Here is a 17,265-nt window from a genome sequence, read left to right as displayed (position 1 = left end):
GACAAGGAAGCAAAAAAAGAAATAGAATAGAAGAAAGACAACCTTTTGTTTTTTTTTCATTTCATTTTATTTTATTTTTTTATTGTAATTAATAACAGGGTTACATGATATTTGTCAGATAGAAGGTGCATTAATTCACATATATTGATACATCTTCAGATGTCTTGGTCCCCATAACCCTCCCCTCCACACACCCCCGTCTTCGTTTTCCCCCTTCCCTATCCAATTTCAAATAACCAAATACAAAAAAAACCCAATATATCATATAACAAAGTGAGATACTGTAACAATATGAGATAACCAAGGGACAACAAAAGAGATGAGAGATAACATAGTACATTAAGGAAAACAATCATTCATTGTATGGTTTTTGTTTCAATATCCTGGAGATCTTTTCAATTAGCTTCATACTATATGGCCTTATGTATCAAGGTTTTGCTCTATTGCAGATATCTGCTAGTAGAGCCCAAGGTATCTACTGATTATGACAAATGATGGGAACCATTGAGCCTATGTTCCTTTGAGTCTGGCTTACTTCACTTAATATGATTTTTTCTAAGACTTTCCATTTCTTAACAAATGGGGCGATGTCGTTTTTTCTGACAGCAACATAGAATTCCATTGTGTACAAATACCACAACTTGTTGATGAGCTCATCAACTGAGGGACATCTAGGTTGGTTCCATATCTTTGCTATGGTGAATAGTGCTGCAATGAACATTGTTGTGGTAGTGGAATTAGTATGCCCTAATTTCTGGATGGTTGGGTAAATGCCAAGTAGTGGAATTGCTGGGGCATAGGGAAGCTCTATGTTTAGCCTTTTGAGGCACTGCCATATTCCTTTCCATAGTGGTTGAATGAGGTTGCACTCCCACCAACAGTGTAGTAGGGATCCCTGAAGGCCACATCCCCTCCAGCATCTGTTGTTATTCGTTTTCCTGATCCTGGCCATTCTAACTGGAGTGAGGTGGAATCTTAGAGTTGTTTTGATTTGCATTTCTTTTATGACCAGAGATGTGGAGCATTTCTTCATGTATCTATAGGCCATTTTTGTTTCTTCTTCAGAGAAGACTCTCTTTAAGTCTTTGGCCCATTTTTTAATGGGATGGTTGTTACTTTGGAGATTAGTTTTGGATTGATTCAATTTTTGGAGCTGTTGATATATTTTAGATATGAGGCCTTTGTCCATTGTTTGGTTGGTGAAGATCTTCTCCCATTCTGTAGGCTTCCTAATTAATTTACTAGCTATGTCCTTTGCCATACAAAAGCTCTGCAGTTTAATGCAGTCCACTTATCCAGCCTTTCTCTGATTTGTTGTGATTCTTGGTCCTTATTAAGAAAGTTTCTACCTGTGCCAAGGAGGCCTAGTGTATCTCCTATTCTTTCCTGTAAAGTTTTTAGTGTGGGCTTTTACCTCGAGGACTTTGATCCATTTGGAGTTAATTGTAGTGCAGGGTAACAAAGAAGGTTCCAACTTTAATTTTCTGCAGGTGCTTAACCAGTTCTGCCAGCACAACTTGTTGAAAAAGCTATCTTTCTTCCAGTCTATTATTTTTGCCTCCCTTGTCAAAGATTAGGTGGCTATAAGTCTGTGGTTTAATAACTGGTTCCTCAGTTCTATTCCGTTGGTCTTCAGGCCTGTTCTTGTGCCAGTACCAAGCTGTTTTGATAATTATAGCTCTAAAGGCTGTCTATGACAAACCCACAGCTAGTATTATACTTAATGGCAAAAAGCTAAAGCCATTCCCTCTAAAATCAGGAACGAGACAAGGATGCCCACTCTCTCCACTACTCTTTAACATAGTACTAGAATTCCTAGCCAATGTAATAAGGCAAGAAGCAAGCATAAAGGGGATCCAAGTAGGGAAAGAGGAAGTAAAACTATCCCTCTTTGCAGATGACATGATTCTGTATTTAAAGAATCCTATAGACTCTACTCCCAAGCTCCTTGAGCTGATTCAAAACTTTGGAAGGGTAGCAGGGTATAAAATTAACCCTCAAAAATCAACTGCCTTCCTCTATGCCAACAGTGCGAGGAATGAGGCAATAATCAGGAAAGCAACTCCTTTTGCAATAGCCTCAAAGAAAATAAAGTACCTAGGAATTAGCTTAACTAAGAATGTAAAGGACCTTTTTGATAAAATATTTAAAACACTTTAAAAGGAAATTAAAGGAGAACTAAGGAAATGGAAAACCTCCCATGCTCCTGGAAAGGAAGAATCAACATTGTGAAAATGAAAATCATGCCAACGGCTATCTACAAATTCAACACAATACCCATCAACATCCCAATGTCATTCTTTAAAGAAATAGAAGAGGCAATCCAAAATTTCATATGGAATAATAAAAGACCCCGTATAGCAAAAACACTTCTTAGCAGAAAGAACAGCACTGGAGGAATTTCAATACCAAAGGAAAGATATCCTTTTCAACAAGTGGTGCTGGCAGAACAGGATAAGCTCCTGCAGAAAACTAAATTTGGAACCTTCTTTTTCACCATGCACTAGAATTGACTCCAAATGGACCAAAGACCTCGAGGTAAAAGCTGACACACTGAAAACTTTACAAGAAGGAATAGGAGATACACTAGGCCTCATTGGCACAGGTCAAAACTTCCTTAATAAGGACCAAGAATCACAACAAATCAGAGAAAGGCTGGATAAGTGGGACTGCATAAAACTGCAGAGCTTTTGTATGGCAAAGGACATAGCTAGTAAACTAAGTAGGAAGCCTACAGAGTGGGAGAAGATCTTCACCAACCACACAACGGACAAAGGCCTCATATCTAAAATATATCAACAGCTCCAAAAATTGAATCAATCCAAAACTAATCTCCAAAGTAACAACCATCCCATTAAAAGATGGGCCAAAGACTTAAAGAGAGTCTTCTCTGAAGAAGAAACAAAAATGGCCTATAGATACATGAAGAAATGCTCAACATCTCTGGTCATAAAAGAAATGCAAATCAAAACAACTCTAAGATTCCACCTTACTCCAGTTAGAATGGCCAGGATAAAGAAAACTAATAACAACAGATGCTGCAGGGGATGTGGCCTTCAGGGATCCCTACTACACTGTTGGTGGGAGTGGAAATTCGTTCAACCACTATGGAAAGCAGTATGGCAGTTCCTCAAAAGACTAAACGTAGAGCTCCCCTATGACCCAGCACTACTAGGCATTTACCCAATTGTCCAGAAACAAGGGCATACTAAATCTATTAGCACAACGATGCTCATTGCAGCACTATTTACCATAGCAAAGATGTGGAACCCACCCAGATGCCCCTCAGTTGATGAGTGGATCAAGAAGATGTGATATTTGTACACAATGGAATTCTATGCTGCTGTCAGAAAGAATGATATCCCCCCATTTGTTAGGAAATGGAAAGACTTAGAAAAAAATCATATTAAGTGAAGTAAGCCAGACTCAAAGGAACATAGGCTCAATGGTTTCCCTCATTTGTCATAATCAGTAGAAACCTTGGGCTCTCATAGCAGAGATTTGCAATAGAGCAAAACCTAGATACATAAGGCCATATAGTATGACGCTAAATGAATGGACCTCTCAATGAGTGATTGTTGTCCTTAATGTACTATGTTATCTCTCATCTCTTTTGCTGTCCCTTGGTTATCTCATATTGTTACAGTATCTCACTTTGTTATCTGATATATTGGATATATTTGTATTTGGTTATTTGAAATTGGATAGGGAAGCGGGGAAAACAAGATGAGGGGTTGGGGTGGGGGAGGAAAATGAGGACCAAGACATGAGAAAGGGTATCAATGTATGTGAATTAATGCACCTTCCATCTGGCGAATATAATGTAATCCTTCTATTACAATAAAAATATTTAAAAAGTTGAGAAATCTGTATTATTGATACATTCTATATTGAATAGATCTTCTGAAAAGTTAATAGTCACGTCCTAGTTCTTCGGATATTACCTAAAAATCTACACTACTCTTATTATCATTAACAAATTTAAGAAAAATATAAATCTGCCATATTGACATTATATATTTGTATTATCTTATATAGTTATACAAAGAAGTATTGATTCAGCAAGTTCATTTATGAGTAAAATGCATTGACATAATAAGAAAAGCCTTCACTATAGCCTGGTTTGTGGTCACTTGGATAGATTTCCAGGATTCCTGGGTCATAAGGAAGTTCTATACACTAAAGCCACCAGCATTTGCATCATTGTTTACAATAAACAAAATATGGAATCAATCCACATGCCCCTCAGTGGATGAATGATACAAAATTTGGTGTATATACACAATGAAATTCTATGCTTCCATTAGAAAGCATGATATTGCCCCATTCACAAGGAAATAGAAACACTTGGGAAAAATTTTAGTAAGTAAAGTAAACCAGACACAAAGAAACATCAGCTGAATGGTTTCCCTCAGTTGCAATCATTAAAGTATCCCTACAAATATACCAGAAACCAGCAGTGGAGCTGTGGCTAAAAGTGGTAGAGCACTAGCCTTGAGAAAAACAAAACTCAGGGACAGTACCCATGCCCTGAGTACAAACCGCACAGCCAACCAAAAAATAAAGTTAGAATCTGTAACCAAAAATCCACTTAAAAAATTGACCCAGTGGATGGCCATTTGAGAACAACTAAAAAAGATCATACAAGGAATAAAGCAAAGTCAAACTCCAACAGAAAAAGAAAAAGTGAAGACATTGGTAAGTGCAAAATTTTCTAAATTTATAGCTCAAACAATCTAACACTATCTTCAATAACATACTTTGACATTTCATGTGTGCATTTAAGAATATTTCCTTTATAAATGAGAGCTGTAGATTTACAGTAAGCACTCAGGAAATGTGATCAATTTTATCATTACTATTATTTTTATTATTACTATTATTTTTATTATTACATTAATTTATAAATTAGTCTCTAGTCTGAAAATGTATCACAAAGAAGAACCAAGCTAGGCATGAGAAGCTTATCTTAAGTCAGCTTCAACATATGCTCACATACTATGCACAAAGAGAAAATTATTTGGCTCACATTATAATAGAATCAGGGCTAAAATGTGGTAACTACAAAATTCTTTGCATTCCTAAGATTGCATTTGAAAATGACTTTGTATATGGTTGATGCGAACAATAAGGACAAACAGAGGATGGCCAAGAAAGAACAATATTTTGTAAGAACAATGAATACCTGATGTTTTCATTTTTCCAGGAACATGACAGTGCAAAAGTGGGGCTATGTTCTTGTTTTATTCTATTTAGTTTAAGAAATGGTTGGTTATGCTGTGTGCTTCTTTTCATTTTCCTTAAGTACAAGTAATAAGTTGATTTTGCGAACTACAAATGCTTTCTTTCTCATCAAGCTTTTTTTTGAGAATGGAGCTGTTATTACATAAAAAATATGTTTTAACAACACAAATCGTTATGTTTTCTGAGCACTCTATTGCATCTAAATCCTGTTAACCTATGCACCCTAACAAATGGGTGCTAGGCCAGTGCTCTGTATCTAAATGAAACAGAAAGTTCAGTCAATGTAGCTATAAGGATAAATAAATGAAGATTGTGAATGTCCTTGGTTTAAACACTGTGGGTTATTTTAAAGATCATTCTGGCAAATATGTAGATATTTTATGCATAATGGCTATCCAATTACTGGTCTGAAAAGTACAGAGAATATTTTCATTGAACATTGGCACAAATGTTGAGGGTCTCGTTTTTTTTACAAGAATGAGAATTCACACTTAAGATGGCATCATATGAATAAACTCGTCTCTATTGAACTTGATTGCTTGTGAACTTTCAGGATAATTGTATAGTCCATTAAATGGTTAGGCAAACATTCACTGCCCAAGTTAATGGTAGCATATCAATTGCATTGCTTTTTTGCAATAACTCACAATGCAGTGCACTATATGTCATTACTCCATATAGGGTTTGACAGACACAGAAGACTTCATGATTGCAGATCCTTAAATGTCTCATTCTTGAATTTCTCTACAATACTCGGGGTAGAAACCTTTCATCTTGCCTGTGGTTGAACACCCTAAAGATAAAGAAATTTCTAAATATTCTGCTAAAAATGGCTCTGAGACCAGAGATTCCAGCACTTAACCTCTAGAAGCAGAATGCCCTAACAAGGATCAAGTGATTAAACCAGATTCTCATTATAATTAAGCTTTCCCTCTTAGGTTTTTACCCTTGGACTGCTATAGTCACCAACTTGCCAGCCTTTTGGACAATTTACTTTTCATCCATTAAGGCTATATCTTAGGAATGAATGACAATCCATCTCTTCAACCTCTTTAAGATATAGAGATTTCCAGATCCTGAATGTACAAGATAAAGGCTTAATGTCTACAATATTTTGGCAGGCTGGCTCCTGTCATAGTCATAACTCTTCCTGGTTCTTTTACACAAGGCTCAATAAGACAATGCTATCATCTCTCTTCTGCTGGATCTCTGGGAACATTTGGACAGATTCCAGTGCCTTGGGACCTAGAAAGGAGACCTGCAGGCTCTGATGCCTTCAAGCACAAAACTCCATTGTTAGCAAAGCCAAAAACTGAAACATAAGAGAAAAGAGAAGAGTCCTTAATAGAAGACTTAATGGAGCAGTAATAAAAGATTCAAGGGCCTGGGCTGGAAGTTTGGCCTAGTGGTAGTGTACTTGCCTAGCATGCACAAAGACCCGAGTTCAATTCCTTGGTACCACATACATAGCAAAAAGGCAGAAGTGGTGCTGAGGCTCAAGTGGTAGAGCCCTAGTCTTGAGAAAGTCCAAGGACAGTGCTCAGGCCCTGAGCTCAAGCCCAGGACTGGCAAAAAAAAAAAGATTCCCCAATTGTCCAGAACAAGGACATACTAAATCCACTAGCACAATGATGTTCATTGCAGCACTATTTACCATAGCAAAGATATGGAACCAACCCAGATGTCCCTCAGTTGATGAGTGGATCAACAATATGTGGTATTTATACACAATGTAATTCTATGCTGCTGTCAGAAAGAATGACATCCCCCCATTTGTTAGGAAATGGAAAGACTTAGAAAAAAATCATATTAAGTGAAGTAAGCCAGACTCAAAGAAACATAGGCTCAATGAATTCCCTCATTTGTCATAATCAGTAGAAACCTTGGGCTCTCATAGCAGAGATTTGCAATAGAGCAAAACCTAGATATATAAGATCATATAGTATAACGCTAAATGAAAGGACCTCTAGAATACAGAAACAAAAGCCATATAATGTGTGATTGTTGTCCTTAATGTACTATGTTATCTCTCATCTCTTTTGTTGTCCCTTGGTTATCTCATATTGTTACAGTATCTCACTTTGTTATCTGATATATTGGATATATTTGTATTTGGTTATTTGAAATTGGATGGGAAGGGGGGAAAGCAAGATGAGGGGTGGGGGTGGGGGGAGGGAAATGGGGACCAAGACATGAGAAAGGTTATCAATGTATGTGAATTAATACACCTTCTATCTGGCGAATATAATGTAACCCTTCTATTAATTACAATAAAAAATATATGAAAAAAAAGAACAAGATTCAAGGGGCCGGGAGTTTGACCTAGTGGTAAGAGTGCTTGCCTAGCATACATGAAAACCAGAGTTCATTTCCTTGATACCACATATATAGAAAAAAAAAAAACTGGAAGTGGTGCTGAGACTCAAGTGGTAGAGCGCTAGCCTTGCAAAAGCCCAGGGGCAGTGCCTACGCCCTGAGTTCAAGGCCCAGGACTGGCAAAAAATAAAATAAAAAATTCAAGACAGGGCCGGGCTGGGAGTTTGGCCTAGTGGTAGAGTGATTGCATCACATGCACAAAGATCTGGGTTTGATTCCTTAGTACCACATACATAGAAAAAAGCTGAAAGTGGTGCTATGGAACTAGTGTTGAACTCTAGCCTTGAGAAAGCCCAAAGACAGTGCTCAGGCCCTGAGTTAATGGCCCAGGACTGACAAAAAAAATTTTTAAGATTCAAAACAATGTCATGAAAAGGTGCCCTGGTGACACTTGGTCTAGGAAATATGCATGCAACATTAAGAGAATTAAAGTCCTTTTAGAAACTGTGTCACACATTCCAGCATATCTATGTTCCATCCCCCCAGCTTCCGGCATTGCATTCATTGTATTTAGTTTATTTCCCAGGAAAACTTCTGGCCTGCATCTTGGGAAGCATATCTTACAATTTCTCCCACCTTGGCCTCCTGGGTATAGCATCAATATATAGCACACTGGATTCATCTCATGTGTTGGCTTTCCTTACATCTTAATTTCAGCTGACTGGTACTATCTTTCATAAGTAACTAATGGACTTCCTAAGAGCTTTGGGAAGTTCATAGCATTCAGAACATTTTCTGGTCCATTTTAGCATTATGGTTTAGTCTGAGGTCCTGAACACAGTACCATGGACAATTGGAAGGGCTCATGTTAGGCTCAGTTGAGAAAGCGTGTAGAACCATTAAACAGATTATTGGAACATTTGATGTCTAAGCCTATTTGGCTTGCAGGTGAGAGAACCAAGTAAAAGCAACTGACATAAAATTACTTACTAATAATGCTTGCGTATTATCTACCGTGCTCACTCCAGAATAATCCTTTAAGATATTTGCAAGAGAAACTGCTGTCTTGAAATTTACATATATTTAATTTTGTTTTAAATGCTGCCAAATTGCCATCCTAAGACAAAAAGAAAAAATGATACTGATTTGTATATCTAGGAGCAGACCATAAATATAACTTCTCTGTGAACACTTTAGAATGATCAGTCTTCTAAAATTTTGCCAGTTTGTTAGGTAACAAGAAAAATATCTTGCTGCTTTATTTGCATTTTCATGGTTTGTTTCTTAAGATGAAGCATCTTTTTTATATGTTTATCAAGTATTTGCATTCATTCTTCTGAGTCTTGTTACTTTTTGATCATCTTCAATTAAGATTACTCCTGAGGAGAGAGTTGAAAGAGCAGAAAAGAACAGTACTTCAATAGTGAAATTAGTTCAAGGAAAGAGGGAAAAACTGCATAGAAAAGGGAATTGTATAGAACTGCTGGATATTGTAGCCACTGGGGCTAAGCAAAGTCAATAACATCTGTGAGTGAATAGTTTTAAAGTATAATTTAAGATTGTATGAATGACATGTACATTACCCTTTTTCAGGCACCCTTTGAGGAATTATTTTACTTTTCTGTGGTTCAGTTACCTCAACTGGAATGAAAATAATTTACCTCTCTGATATGATTGTTTTGAATATAAAAAATTAGCATGAATAAAGTATTTGGAATTGTTCCTGGCATATATAAAATGTTCTCCATAAGTATTAACTTCTATTATGATTTCAGGAAGAGGATTTTATAAATACTTTATTGCACATGGACACTTGAACATAATTTGTTTTAAAAATGATGACAGAAACATCAATGCAAGGATGTTAAAAATCTATTTTGTTAGCAATTTTGAAATGCAAATGATTAATTGTGGTTATCACACAGGGCAATAGAATGTTAAGATATATTTCTCCTGTTCAACTGAAACATTGTGCCCTGGATCAACAGTTTCCCTTCTTTCATTCCCCTTTCCTTCAGCATCTGATAATAACTTATATAGTCTCTTTTTCTATGAGATTGACTTACTCGTCACAATCACACACACACACACACACACACACATACACACACACACAAGTTGGTGAGGTGATATGTATGTAAATGAACTTGATTAAATCTTTTCAAAATGCAATATCAATCAAAACATAACATTTTGCCTCATAATTACATAAATGCAATTGTTACTTCATTTAAAATAGTGTTAAGGAAGTTATTTTGTAGAGCCTTGGAAAGTGTAGGAATAAGACAATGACTATTATAGAAACAAAACTACATGGAAATCTTATTGGGTGGTGATGGAATGGTTCAGTATGCAATGACTTTGAAATCCCCAAGGGAGGAAAAAATACCTAATAAATCCACTTGGTGTTGATTTAGTAGCTTTAGTGTTTTATTAATCAAATATGTTATCTAAATGGATCTTCCTGAGCTGCAAGTAGGATAAATCGAATTCTGGGTATTCTACAAAAGGGCATTAAAAGCAAGAACGGCTAATAACACATCCAAGGCAAAATCCTTGATGTTGATGTGAATGTCAGTAGCACCTCTGACACACTGAAGGGAGTAGGAGCAACTCAGTTCAGTGTTGGGAATTAGAAACTGAGGCAGAATGAGAACAGGCAGAAATGGAAGGAGAAACAAGACAATCACATCAGTCTTGTTGGAAACTATGCATCTTGCTTTTTTTGCCAGTTGTGGGGCTTGAACTCAGAGCCTGAGCACTGTCCTTGGACTTTTCTCAAGACTAGAGCTCTCCCCTTGAGCCAAGCACCACTTCCAGCTTTTTTCTCTGTATGTGGTGCCGAGGAATCGAACCTGGGTCTTAGTGCATGCTAGGCAAACCCTCTACCTCTAGTCCCAACTTCTGGCTCTACATTTTGCTGTTTTGAATGAGTGTCTTTTAGGAAAAGACTAAATGCAAAAGACACAAAGATGCTCAAGTCAAATCAAGTGGACAGTGAATAACCATGTGCTACTGTGAATATATTATTACCATGCTAACATTGAATCTGAATGTTGTTTTATACTGAAGATATAATGTGCCATTAGTGCTCTAAATTTGAGGTTCTAATAATTGCAGATATGATGAGTTCTCTCTCATAGAAGAGTCTACAATTCAAAGGCATGTACCAATCTTAGTGGTATTTAACCTGTAGAAATGCTATATTAATTTATTTCTTGTGTTTAAGGAAATACTTCATCCCCAATTACCAAATATAAACATTAAAATAATGTTAATGCTGGAGAAAGACACTTCTGTGAGTTGTGAAAGGAACTGGCATTACTAGCAAAATAAAAGGTGCCTTTGTTTCCCTAGCCATGAAGTGAGATAATATACATTTACCCTAAACAAAGAAAAGTACAAGCTGGGCACCAGTAGCTCAAGCCTGTAATCCCAGCTACTCAGGATGCTGAGATCTGAGGACTGCAGTTCAAAGCCAGCCCAGGCATCAAAGTCTCTTAATTAACCACCTGAACACTGTAAGTGGCACTGTGGTTCAAGTGGTAAAATGATGGAATTGAGCTGAAGAGCTCAGGAACAGTGCCCAGGCCGAGTTCAAGCCCCATGACCAAGGGGGAAAGAAGGAAAGAAGGAAGGAAGGAAGGAAGGAAGGAAGGAAGGAAGGAAGGAAGGAAGGAAGGAAGGAAGGAAGGAAAGAAAGAAAAGAAAAGAAAGAAAGAGAGAAAGGAAGGAAGGAAGGAAGAAAGGAAGGAAGGAAGGAAGGAAGGAAGGAAGGAAGGAAGGAAGGAAGGAAGGAAGGAAGGAAGGAAGGAAGGAGAGAGAAAGAGAAACAAGAGGGAGAGGGAGTGAAGAGGGAGGGAGGGAGGGAGGGAGAAAAGGAGGGAGGAAGGAAGAACAGGTTCAATGAAAAGTTTGCCTCCATGTCCTTTCCTACCACTTGCAGTTCATGGTTTGTATTGGCAGAAAGATACCTTTCATTTCTATCTCATATTGTTACAGTATTGTTACCTTGTTATCTGATATATTGTATATATGCATATTTGGTTATTTGAAGTCCAATAGGGAAAGCAGGAAAACAAGATGAGGGGCAGGGTGGAGGGAGGGAAATGGGGACCAAGACATGACAAAGGGTATCAATGTATATGAAGTAATGCACCTTCTGTCTGGCGAATAGAATGTAACCCTTCTATTAATTACAATAAAAATATATGAAAAAATAAAAGCAATAAATAAATAAATAAATACTATTCTGTCCATATGTAAGCTTGACAGGTCAACTGTATTGTTTCTGAACACCTGTTCTTGTGTGATTTTTTTCACTTTCACACATTTGTGTTTTACTGTAACCTCAACACGGGGTTTTCAATGCATTTAATCTTAGATGAAAATTGATTTTTAGCTTCAGATATGAACAATTAAAAAATGGTATTAGCAACATACTTTTTAACATTATCTTCCAGGAAGCAGAAGAGAATGATAGAAATTATAGGAAAATTAGAGTCCAAAGTTGTGTGCTATAGATAAATATCACCACTATTAACCAACTAGCCAAATCACACACACACACACACACACACACACACACACACACACACACATGCATATATAACAAGTGTTGGATCAAAATACTCATATATGTGAATATTATCCATCATAAAAGCTAATGTTTTGAAGTACACAAAGAATACCGAAATTCTTCATACCAAGGTTTATGATCTTGTGATCTATGGATCATGTCACTGGCTCTTCACATCAACTCTAAGTAAAGGGGATTCATAGTTGTACCATTTTTTTTTCAGATGAACAGTTTAGAAAAGTTAAATCAAGTTGCTCAAAGTTTCACAGCTTTTTGGTATAGTAAATAGGGCTTCAATCTCAACACACCACAATCAAACTTAATGACCATTTAATATACATTGCATTCTTTCTACTGGCTCTTAATACACAGATCCACACAGCTAAATTCTAGTTGTGAGGGTGAACTCTAACTCTAGACTTATATGTTTGGTAAAGATGTTTTCTTACCAATCACTTATAACTCATTAAAATACAATCTTTTATGCATTTTTATCTCTCCTTCATAAAAATTTACATTATAAAATTGTTCTTTATAAGGGGAAAATGGAGCACAGACAAATTAATTTCACCCAGTTTGTTATGGTGCTATTTTAAATCCAACTTTACCCAAATGCAGGGTCCATTCCCATGAAGGAGATCTGAAAGGAATCATATCATATTTGAAAGCTAAATTCTAAAGGCAGAACATAAGCTAAAATTGCATATAATCACAACCACCACTGAATATCCATTCAGTCACAAATCGAGCGCCTACTAGATCATATTCTCACTACACTGGAGACCAATAAGTTCAATACTAGAATTTTCTCCTCTGAATGGAACAGATTGCTATTTCTTCAGTTCAGGCACAGATGAAATAGTTTATGTTTAGAGGCCATGTTTTTAAAAAGGAAGTGTCTTTAACATAAGAATCACACACAGCTCAATAAAGTGCTCACATTATGAGAACGTAAATGGAAACTGAAGTCAACTGACTGAATAGCAAAGTAATCTCTCCCATTTCATGGTCTCTCCAGGGCACATAGCTATTGAGTAAAATGTCTTACCTATACTAATTTCATTTTATTTCATTTTTTACTTTTCTTTTGAGCATGCATAATGTGCTTCTACTAGATGTTGAGGCCACAGGAAGGGTTGGGGGAGACAGGGTTATTATCATTGAATGATTCATGTCACTTCTAAATACAAGAGAGGCAATTTCGGCTGCAATTCTAGTAAGTAGTTAAGTATTAAATAAATCCGAGGCTCATGCTTCTTCTCATACCCACATATATTGCTTAATAAAACACTAAACCAAGTGTCTTGCATATGTTTTCATTTAATCTTCACAATAATCTATGTCATAAGATTATCTCCATTTTACACAGAAAGAAAAGCATGAACAAGGTAATTGAATAACCTACTATTATGCTGCTAGTTGTGATGAAACTTTAATTTCTCTCTTTTTTGCTTTTATAAAGTTTAATGATGTGTGTGTGTGTGTGTGTGAGAGAGAGAGAGAGAGAGAGAGAGAGAGAGAGAGAGAGAGAGAGAGAGACAGACAGACAGACAGACAGACAGACAGAGAGACAGAGACAGAGACAGAAATGGAGACTGTGCATGCACACATGCACATGTATAGCTTGAATTCAGGGATCTTCCTGTATCTGGCACTAGGCTAATGTTTTCTTCCTTGTTTGATCACAAAACCACAAGTGCTGGGACAATGTGTGCCATGCAAATCATTTCATTACAGCATCCAGAAAATACCTGGAACTACATAGCCTAAATAAAAAGATTTTGTTAACTAATGACTTTACAGTTTTACTACAATGTCAGAAGAACCTATAGAATTTTATGAAGTTGATCTTACATTTGGTTTGATTCCATCCAGAAATCATGGAGAATACAGACAATTCAATTTTCTGGACCTCTACTGACCAAATGTTCTTAGCATGTTATCGTAGAAAATGTTGAATATTTTTAACTGTTTAAAAGTGTTTTGAACTCAGTAGCCAAATGCCTGAGTTCATGTGTGTTGGCCCTCAGCTAATTTCTCCAAGCTTCAGTTTCCTCATCTGAAAGAGGAAACAATTATTGTAACATATATTTTCTATGTCTGAATTATATGATAGTTTCTTGGGACCACCTTCTAAGTGCTTTATAAATTTAGCTCATTTAACATTTTAAATGCACCATGAGATAGGATCTATTAACTTAAAGATCTTGCTCTATGTTTCACCGCTAGAAAGCAGGAATCCATGCTGGTATTTTATCTAAGTACTTTGACTCCAATGCCTGCGTTCATATCTAGGTTTTATGTTGCTTCACAGGGTATCATGCTTAAAGTGGCAAGCCTCATAAAGCAAAAGGCTCATGTGCAATGCATTAAAAAGTCTCAATAAAATGCATAAAAAAATCTCAGTAAACATTTGCTTTAATCACTAATAACTATAAAAGCATAATAATTGTGTGTTCTGTATTTAACTGGGCATGGTCACCACAGGAAATGCTGGAGTCTGACCACACTGGTCCCTCTTCAAAACAGGATGCTTTTACTTTAGACAGGTTTATTCACCTAAACTAAACTTATACTATAGATGAAAAGTGGATATATACATAGACAAACAGAACATAGATACATACATACATACATATATACATAGATTGATAGATTTATCTTGGAAAAATTACTCACAATCTTTTATTCTTTCCATAAGAGCTGCAGATCCAAAAAAGCTAATAATATAGTACAGTTTAAGTCCCCAAGCCAGAACCAAAGAGCCAGTGATCTCAGACTGAGGACAGGGAGACCAATATCTCAGCCAAAGTAGTCAAGCACAGACCAGATTTCTCATTCCTCTGCTCTTTATTTCTGTTCAGTCTCTTCACTGAGTAATTGCCACCCACACTGTGGAGGGCAATCTATATTATCTACCAATCTAAATGCTATTGTGTTCCAAAACCTTCTCATGGACATACCTAAATAATGTCTAGACAATGATGAAATTAAGATGTCACAAAAAATTAACAGTCACATCCAGCTACAGAAAAGAGTGATGGAGCAACTGATAAACAAATCATTCTTTAAAAAATGAACTCTGGTCAAACACCAATGTCTCATCTCTGTAATCCTAGCTATTCATGAGCTGAGACCTGGAGGATTGCATTTTGAAGCCAGCCTAGGCAGAAAAGTCTAATATCAAAAAGGTGGAGATATGACAAGTAGTAAAGTAGCCATGAGTAAGAAAGTCAAGTGAGACCATGAGGTCCAAGGAAGGAAGGAAGGAAGGAAGGAAGGAAGGAAGGAAGGAAGGAAGGAAGGAAGGAAGGAAGGAAGGAAAGAAGGAAGGAAGAAGGAAAAGGAAGAAAGGCTATCCTAATGTTTTTTATAATGTTTGATGAGAAGGACCAAAAGCCTTATCTTATTCCTCCAGTGTAGAGCAGTTCTGAAAAAAACAGCCTTCTCCATAATTATTTCTAAAATATATTAAGGCCTCAATTGTACGTGCATTACCTTCTACCCAATCCTGCTTTCCTCCCTATCTCCTCTGCACCTGCAGTGGGTGCCCTTCCAGGCCTATGCCTTACTATATGCACACCATCATGTCAGGATTTGTTTCTGGAGCATCTAACCTAAGGCAAGGACAGAAGTACCTTGCAACTTCCTGAAGCCAAAATATGCCCCGGAAATGCTTGATTTCACTGAATTGTGCCTGAGATCTCTTAGAGACCACAAGGTGGGACTCTCTCCTCTTGACAACATCTTTCCTGGTCACTTTTCTACATTTCTTTTCTTTTTCTTTTCTTATTTTTGCCAGTCCTGGGTTTGGACACAGAGCCTGAGCACTGTCCTTGGGTTTTCTCAGGGTTAGAGCTCTGCCACTTGAGCCTCAGCACCACTTCTGGCTTTTTCTATGTGTGTGGTACCAAGGAATTGAATCCTGGTCTTCCTGCGTGCTAGGCAAGCACCCTACCAGTAGGCTAAACTCCTGCCCCCACAACCATTTCTCTATTGACTTTAGCACAATTTTTTTATTGAAACTATTTACTTTTTGTTGAAAATCATTTTTATTGCAACTACTTAACCATTGTTGCCCCAACTCATCATCTGTGATAAAAATAAATAAATAATATATAAAGCATGCCACAGCTTTAGCCCCCCAAGGAGATCTGTGATTCCATCCAATTTCAAAGGTCCTTACATTTATGGCTTAGTTTTAGTGTCAAAATTAGAGGATCATCTTCAAAGTAATCCTGGATTTCACTGTTGAACAAATATCAGTACTTATGTTTCTGACTCAAAAACTGAAACACAAGGTTGGTAACCATTTTATAACTTCTCTTTATTGTACTGAAAAAGTCTGTATCTCATTTGCTCCTTGAAAGGTCCTGAATAGCTACAATTCACTATATTCTGGATTGCCTACATCGAGCTTCCATGACCCATGTGTACCATCAGACAATCTTTACAAGTAATGCAGATTTACATATAGTTTAATGAAACTAAGTAGGAAAAAAAACATATTCTTTGTTCGGCTATGCCTGAGTATAAAAACACAATGATGCACTTTGAATTCTGACTAACTTATGTGGGTCAGCCACTCTGGCAAGTGATACTATTTACCTGACAATTGATCAATTCCAATCAAGCCAAATTAAAATATTACATTTTGAATAACCTTGGATTGACATTATCCTGGAAATAAAATGCCCATGTATTTTTATTGACATCCAAACAGATGAAAATGAAGTACTTCTACACTAATTAGACTAACAGTGATAGGCTGATGTGATACTAACAAAGCATAAACATAAAACAAGAAAAGGAGCAAACACAAGCTGTCATCTTAAGATATACTTCTTGAAAAAAAAAACCCAGAAAAAGATGCCCAGGGTCTTTCACTTTGGGGTACCTCAGCCTGTTTTCTGGGCTGGTACAAATTTGACCTGGAAAACATAGAACCATTTTGCAGATGGTTCTCACATTTACTTACTGCCTCTTCTCTAAGCACCCACAGCTTTCTGAAAGAACTGAATACTACCCAAAATAAACTACTGAAAATCTTCCTCCAGTTCCTTTTTCGAGTTGTCACTATTTACACAGCGCTCAGAGTTTGCTAAAACGAAGTGTTTCCACAATGT

The 17,265-nt window shown here is 36.8% G+C and overlaps 2 long non-coding RNA genes across 2 annotated transcripts in view; both read right to left on the bottom strand.

Annotated features, from left to right (window-relative positions):
- LOC150065705 (uncharacterized) overlaps positions 1–17,265 on the bottom strand; it is a 724,813-nt gene that overhangs the window by 549,650 nt on the left and 157,898 nt on the right. The gene's annotated exons all lie outside the window — the stretch shown is intronic.
- The window catches only part of LOC150065706 (uncharacterized), a 112,385-nt gene continuing 103,711 nt past the window's right edge, over positions 8,592–17,265 (bottom strand). The window contains exon 3 of the long non-coding RNA XR_016534978.1: positions 8,592–8,939. This is a non-coding gene — a long non-coding RNA (uncharacterized LOC150065706). The remainder of the gene's footprint in view (positions 8,940–17,265) is intronic.

The sequence above is a fragment of the Megascapheus bottae genome, chromosome 3 (assembly GCF_031878675.1).
Source record: "Megascapheus bottae isolate mThoBot1 chromosome 3, mThoBot2.hap1, whole genome shotgun sequence".
NCBI classification, from domain to species: domain Eukaryota; kingdom Metazoa; phylum Chordata; class Mammalia; order Rodentia; family Geomyidae; genus Megascapheus; species Megascapheus bottae.
The sequence above is the reverse complement of the archived record's forward strand: the minus strand, read 5'-3'. Positions and strand labels throughout refer to the sequence as shown.